Consider the following 7,329-nt stretch of genomic DNA (forward strand, 5'->3'; position numbering starts at 1 on the left):
CAAGCATCAAACATAACCCAGGTCATAGCCAGAATAACAAAACCTCACTTTAAAGGCCTATTAATAATAATTGCCTGTTAATAAAAATTGATCAAATATAAAAGCCTATTAATAATGGCCTCAGTGCTTATTACCCAATGTACCATGTCTAGTTTTTAACAACAACAAAAAAAAAAAAATTGCAAGGCCTATTAAAAACCATGAAAAAACACAGTCTAAAGAGACAAAGCAAGCATCAGAAATATACTCAGACATGGCATAGATTTTGGAACTGTAAGGTAGGGAATTTAAAATAACTATGATTAACATATTAAGGTTTCTAATGAGAAAAGTGGACACCACGCAAGAACAGATGGGCAATACAAGCAGAGAGATGAAAATTTTAAGAAAGAATCAAAGGAAATGCTAGAAATCAGAAACACTCTAATAGAAATGAAGAATGACTTTGATGGGTTCATCATTACACTGAACATGGCCAAGAAAAGAATTGTTGGGGTTGAAGACATGTCATTAGAAACTTTCTAAACTGAAACGCAAATAGAATAAAGGGGGGGGGGGGGGAAGGAGTAGAACATCTAGGGACTATGGGACAATTGAAAAAATCATAACATATACATAATGGGAATACCAAAGGAATAAGAAAGAGAAATAGGAATAGAAGAAATATATGAAGTAATGACAGTGAAAATTTTCCAAAATTTTTTACAGACACCAAACCATAGATCCAGGAAGCTCAGAGAACACCAAGCAGGTTAAATAACAATCAATCAATCAATCAATAAATGAATGAATGAATGAATGAATAAAGAAAGAAATTTACACTGAGACATATCATATTCAAACTGCAAAACATGAAAAACAGAGAGAAAATCTTGAAACAAGCCAGAGGGAGAAAAAAAACTCTTATTCGTAAAGAAACAAGGATGAGAATTACATCAACTTTTTTTCAGAAACTGTGCAAACAAGAAGAGAGTAAAACATTTAAAGTGCTGAAAGAAAAACAAATGAACAAAAAACTTACCAACTTAGAATTCAGGGATAAATAGGGCCATTACGTAATTTTGTCCTTGTTAGTTACCACCAAACAGATTCTGACTCATGGTGACCCCGTGTGTGTCAGAGTAGAACTGTACTGCATAAGCTTTTCAAGGCTATGACTTTTCAGAAACAGATCACCAGGTCTGCTTTCGAGGCATCTCAGGGGATGGGTTTGAACCACAGATCTTTTGACTAGTAGTTGAGTTCTTAATCATTTGTGCCACCCAGGGATTCTCACATAATTATAAAGGGGTCAATTTTCCAAGAAGACAAAATGACTCTGAATGTGTATATACACCTAACAACAGAGCATTACAATACATAAGGCAAAAACTGATAGAATTACAAGGAGAAATAGACAAATCTACTATTATAGATGGAGATGTCAACATCAATATAACAGTAACTGACGGATTCAAGAATCAGAAAATCAATAAGAATGTAGTTGAGCTGAACAGCATCATCAAGCAACTGGATCTAATTGGCATTTTTCTTAGGCTGGGTTCTCTAAAGAAGCAAAACCAATAAAGCATATAAATATATATATAGAGAGAGATTTATATAAAGGAAACAGCTCACACAATTGGAGGGGCTGAAACGTCCCAAGTCCTTGGATCAGGATAGAGGCCTTTCCCAACTCACAGAGCTGCAGAAGCTGGTGAACCCAAGATGAGCAGGTCGGAGAGCAGGGTTCCCACTCACAGGCTGTGATGGTCAAGGAATCCCCAAGGTCGGCAGGCAAGACTGCAGGGTTTCTCCTGATTCACGTAGCTGCAGGGGCTGGTGAACTCAAGATAGGCATGTTGGGGAGCAGGGCTCTTGCTCACAGGCTATGAACATCAACGAATACCAAGAAGGCCAGGTAAGCTGCTAGCTCAAATCCCAAGAACCAGAAGTCAGACAAGAGACGCGGCTGGATCCAGAACAAGCCAACAACATTTGCAAGATGAACAGGAAGGAAGTAGGCAGCGGAAGGCAGAGAGATGAAGCTGAGGGGGTGGTGACCCACCACAGGGCTCACCCCCACTGGTACCACTCAGCAGATTCCATCATGGGGGTGATCACATATCAAATTTCAACAGGGAAGTGACCACAACATTATACAACTGCCAAACACTGAGAATCATGGCCCAGCCAAGTTGACACACAATCTTAACCTTCACAGTCCACCTCTTGTCAACTTGGCATCTGTATACATCTTCCCAAACCATACATAATCTCTGAATAAACACAATTTAAAGTTATACTTGCACCTAACATGATGCAACTAACACACATAAACCAAAAACTCGCTAGCCCCGTTTACATTTTTTGTCTTATAAGTGAAGAAAACAAAAATATCTGATGCACACATACAAAGCAGAAATAACCGTAACAATTACAGTCCTCATTTTTGCAACTGGCCACATAGGTGTAACTGGTTTTTAGAACTACCTTCTTCTACCACCCTTTCTGTATTCCCTTTGCCCTCAGCAAGCACCTCAGCTGGTCGTGGTTCTTTGTCTGGTGGGGTGACCCAAACCTTCATTCCTGAAGGGCCTGGGCCATTAGTAGTCATGTCAGAATTGGGTTGCTTTAGTTTTCCATCGACTTTAATCACAGGACATGGTAGTACTAAGAGACGCCCTAAGGGATCTCCTGTATTCCTGATACACTCTTCTTTACTTGCATTATGTAACATCAATCCAATTTCCTCCTGGTAAAAAAAAAAAAAATCTGGATTAATCACACCAGCCAGTATGGTAACTCCCTTCTCTGCCTGTTGATCCAGAGGCATAAGGAGCCCAAAGTGGCTAGGTGGCATTCTTAGCTTCCAATTCAATGAAATCAGTGATGTGTCTCCATGTGGGAGCATTCCACCCTTTGGAATTAAGACCTCTAGGCCTACAGAGCATAAAATCATGGGGACAGGAAGAAAAAGTCTTGCAAGTGGGTCACTAGGGGTAATAGTGAGTGGTACCACTCCCATTTCCACCTCTTGATTCCTGGACCCATGATTCCTTGCTATGGGAGAAACAGCACCATATATTGGATGCTCCATTAGAGCATATATAGCCTCCTGGAGAACATTGCCCCAACCCTGCAAGGTATTGCCACCTAGCTGGCACTGAAGTTGTGGCTTTAGGAGGCCAGTCCATCATTCAGTCAAGCCAGCTGCTTTAAGATGATGGGGAACATTGTAAGACCAGTGAATACCATGACCATGTGCCCACTGCCACACTTCATTTGCTGTGAAGTGAGTCCCTTGATCAGAGGCAATGTTGTGTAGGATACCAGGATGCTGGATAAGGCATTCTGTAAGTCCACAGATGGTAATTTTGGCAGAAGCATGGTGTGCAGGGAAGGCAAATCCATATCCAAAGTAAGTGCTTATTCCAATAAGGACAAAATGCTTCCCTTTCCATGATGGAAGTGGTCCAATGTAATCAACTTGCCACCAAGTTGCTGACTGATCACCTTAAAGGATGGAGCCATATCAGGGACTCAGAGTTGGTCTCTGCTGCTGGCAGATTGGGCACTCAGCAGTGGCTATAGCCAAGTCAGCCTTGGTAAGTGAAAGTCCATGTTGCTGGGCCCATGCATAACCTCCATCTCTGCCACCATGGCCATTTTTTTTATGAGCCCATTGGGCAATGATGGGAGTAGCTTGGGAAAGAGGATTAGTGGTTTCCACAGAACGTTTCATCCTATACACTTGATTGTTAAAATCATCCTCTGCTGAGGTCACCCTTTGGTGAGCATTCACATGACACACAAATATCTTCACTTCTTTGGCCCATTCAGAGAGTTCTATCCACATACCTCTTTTCCATAAATCCTTGTTTCCAATTTTCCAATCATGTTCCTTCCAAGTCCCTGACCATCCAGCCAAATCATTGGCTGCAGCCCATGAAGCAGTATACAATCGCACATTTGGCCATTTCTCCTTCCAAGCAAAAGGAACAACCAGGTGCACTGCTTGAAATCCTGCCCATTGGGAGGATTTCCCTTCACCACTGTCCTTTAGGGAGGTCTCAGAAAGGGGCTGCAGAATTTTCTAAATTGATTCTTAAGTGTGGTTAGTCTTAAAGATATCTATGACTCTGCTTCCAACAGAGAAGTTTCCCAATTGTAAAGCAAAGTGTGACACCACCCAAAAATGTGTGAATCAATTTGGCTGGGCCATGATTCCAGGTATTGAGTGATTTTCCTATATGTTGTAAATCCTGCCTCTATGATGTTAGTGAGGGAGGATGGATGGCAGTTGTGTCAGTGAGGCAGGACTCAGTCTTGGGGAAATTTCTTGAGACGTAAATGAAAGAAGCAAGCAGAGAGAGGGGGGACCTCATACCACCAAGAAAGCAATGCCAGGAGCAGAGCGTGTCCTTTGGACACGGGGTTCCTGGGCAGAGAAGCTCCTAGTCTGGAGGAAGATTGATGAGAAGGCCATCAGAGAGAAAAAGCCTTCCCCTGGAACTGGAACCTTGAATTTGGACTTTTAGCCTGCTTTACTGTGAAGAAATCAATTTATCTTTATTAAAACCATCCACTTCTGGTATTTCTGTTATAGCAGTACTAGATAACTAAGACAGAATTTATATAATACTTCACCCAACTTCAAACGTATAGGTATTCTTCCCAAGTTCATATGGAACGTTCACCATATCCTGGCTCATAAAACATATTTTAACAAATAAAAAATAATAGAAATCATAAAAAAGTATGTTCTGAAATCTCAGTGGAATCAAACTAGAAATAAATAATAGAAAGGTAGCTAGAAATCTCCAAATATTTGGAGATTAAAAAACACACTTCTAAATGACACGTGGTTAGGAAAGAAATCCCAAACAAAATTAAAAAAAAAAAATTTGAACTAAATGAAAATGAAAACACAACTTAGCAAAATTGTGGGATGCCACAAAAGCAGTACTTAAAGGGAAATTAGTAGCATCGAATGCGTATATTAGAAGTGAACCCACTAAGTGAAGAGAGATTTAAATTCAGTAATCTAAGTTTTCAACATAGGGTACTTGAAAAAGAGAAAGCTAAATCCAAAATAAGCAGAAGAAATAATAAAAATTCAATCAGAAAGTATAATGAAAGCTGTGAACTTTAGTTAATAATAGTGTATCAATATTGGCTTACCAATTTTAACAAACATACCTCAGGAATGAAAGATACCAATAATAGAAGAAACAGTATGCAGGGGAGGAAGGGGGTATTGGGAACTCTCTGTACTTTATGTACAAATTTTCCATAAACTTAAAACTACTCTAAAATATAAAATTTAATTTAAAAAATGACTATAAGTAGGGGCATCTACCACATAATGAGAAAGAAAATGTAGTAGCAACTTATAAAAACTACTGAGTGCTCTTTCAAGTTGAAAACACCAGAATAAAAATTAATAGTAAAGGCATAGAAAGAGTGAAAGTTGGATGATGTTTTAAGATCAGTCAAACCTTAGACAAAAAGCCTATTCACCTATACCAGCTGTGAAAGCCAAGGTGAAAAATATATCATCTTGTAAACACATATATGAATTATTCAATTCAGAATCAGTCATTTAACCAAGTTAGAGAACGTAAAGAAACTTTAGCCAAGAGAAGATTAGATATTAATTATAACAGAGCCAACAAATATTAGAGTTAGAAAATCTGGAAGCAAAGTGTAGTGTTTAGACTGCTAGTATTTATGTGCATACATAGACCTTAAAAGTCAAAAAGTCAGAAAATACTTGGTGTTAAGAGTACGGTAAATGTACTGTGTGATGCACTTCCCGGCTCTGAGTTAAAGGTCTCTTTTGATTTCAAATGTTTTCTTTTAGCAAACGTATTTGCTAATGGAGACAAAATTTATTGAGTATATACATAATGTACACAGTGTGTGGTTATCCCTGTAGATTAATGCAGGGACCCATTCATAACTAGAAGGAGTAACAGTGAGCATGGTAGTACCTGTAATAATAATTATCTCATTTGAAAATGTGGTCTATCCTTAATCTGGTATGATAGTCTATATTTAGTCTATGTTCTCACTAACACCATGAGAAATTCCATAGGGACTTTTCCCCCAATTACAGTTTCAAGGCTATGGTAGGTGCAAGACCAAAGACTAAATTTTTCCAGAACAGTTTTAGTTTTACAGAAAAATGAAGCACTCTTAAAGCCTAAATTCTTGCAGAGCTGTACTTCCACCCTTTTGGATATCTGAGGCAGCACCACGGTGGTCAGCAAGGACAAGCGCCTTACAAAAACTGGAAAAAAGGAGCCAAGAAGAAAGTGGTTGAGTCATTTGCTAAGAAACATTTGTATGATGTGAAAGCATCAGCTATGTTCAATATAATAAATACTGGGAAAACACAACTAGCCACAAGAAATCAAGGGAAAAAAATTGTATCTAATAGCCTCAAAGTCATGTTTTGGAAGTGAGCCTTGCTGAATTCCAGAAAGATGAATTTGCATATAGAAAATTCAAACTAATTACTGAGGACATTCAGGCCAAAAACTGCATGAGCATCTTCCATGGCATGGATCTTACCTGTGACAAAATGTGTTCCATGGTCAAAAACTATCAACATGAAGCTCATGTTGATATCAAGGCTAAGGATGGTTATTTGCCTCATCTTTTTTGTGTTAGTTTTACTAAAAAGTGCAACAATCAGATTCAGAGAACCTCTTATGCTCAGCACCAATAGGTTCCCCAAATTCAGAGGAAGATGACAGAAATCATGACCTGAGCAGTGCAGACAAATGATTTGGAAGAAATGGTCAATAAATTGATTCCAGACGGCATTGCGAAAGACCTAGAAAAGGATCGCCAATCTGGTCCATGATGTGTTCGTTAGAAAACTAAAATTGCTGAAGAAGCCCAAGTTTGAATTGAGAAAATTCATGGAGCTTCATGGCGAAGGTAATAGTTCTGGAAAAGCTACTGAATGTGAGCCAGATACTAAAGTTGAACAAGCTAATGGATATGAACCAACAGTTCACAAATCTGTTTACAATTTAGAGCTTTAATGATGACAAATCTAAGGTCTTATTTGTAGAAAAGAAAGAAAGAAAAGGAAAAATTAAGCAATAGTACAGGGGTTCCCATATGCTGCGCCTCAGATCCACATACTTTTACTCATGTTATCAAGGTTTTTTTTTTTTTTATTAACACCTTGCTTTAGTGTGGAACGTTTGTTATAATAAATGAATCAAAGCCTATAGTTTACATTAAAGTTCCCTGTTTACGTTGTACAGTTCTACAGGTTTGACAAATGTATAATGACATGTATCCACCATTACAGTATCACACTGGATAGTT

The 7,329-nt window shown here is 38.6% G+C and overlaps 1 pseudogene; it reads left to right on the plus strand.

The window, feature by feature from the left end:
• The first annotated feature begins 6,252 nt into the window (after window positions 1–6,252).
• Window positions 6,253–7,037, plus strand: LOC126076471 (40S ribosomal protein S3a-like; annotated as a pseudogene).
• The last annotated feature ends 292 nt before the right edge of the window (window positions 7,038–7,329 follow it).

The sequence above is a fragment of the Elephas maximus genome, chromosome 4 (genome assembly GCF_024166365.1).
Source record: "Elephas maximus indicus isolate mEleMax1 chromosome 4, mEleMax1 primary haplotype, whole genome shotgun sequence".
Taxonomy (NCBI): domain Eukaryota; kingdom Metazoa; phylum Chordata; class Mammalia; order Proboscidea; family Elephantidae; genus Elephas; species Elephas maximus.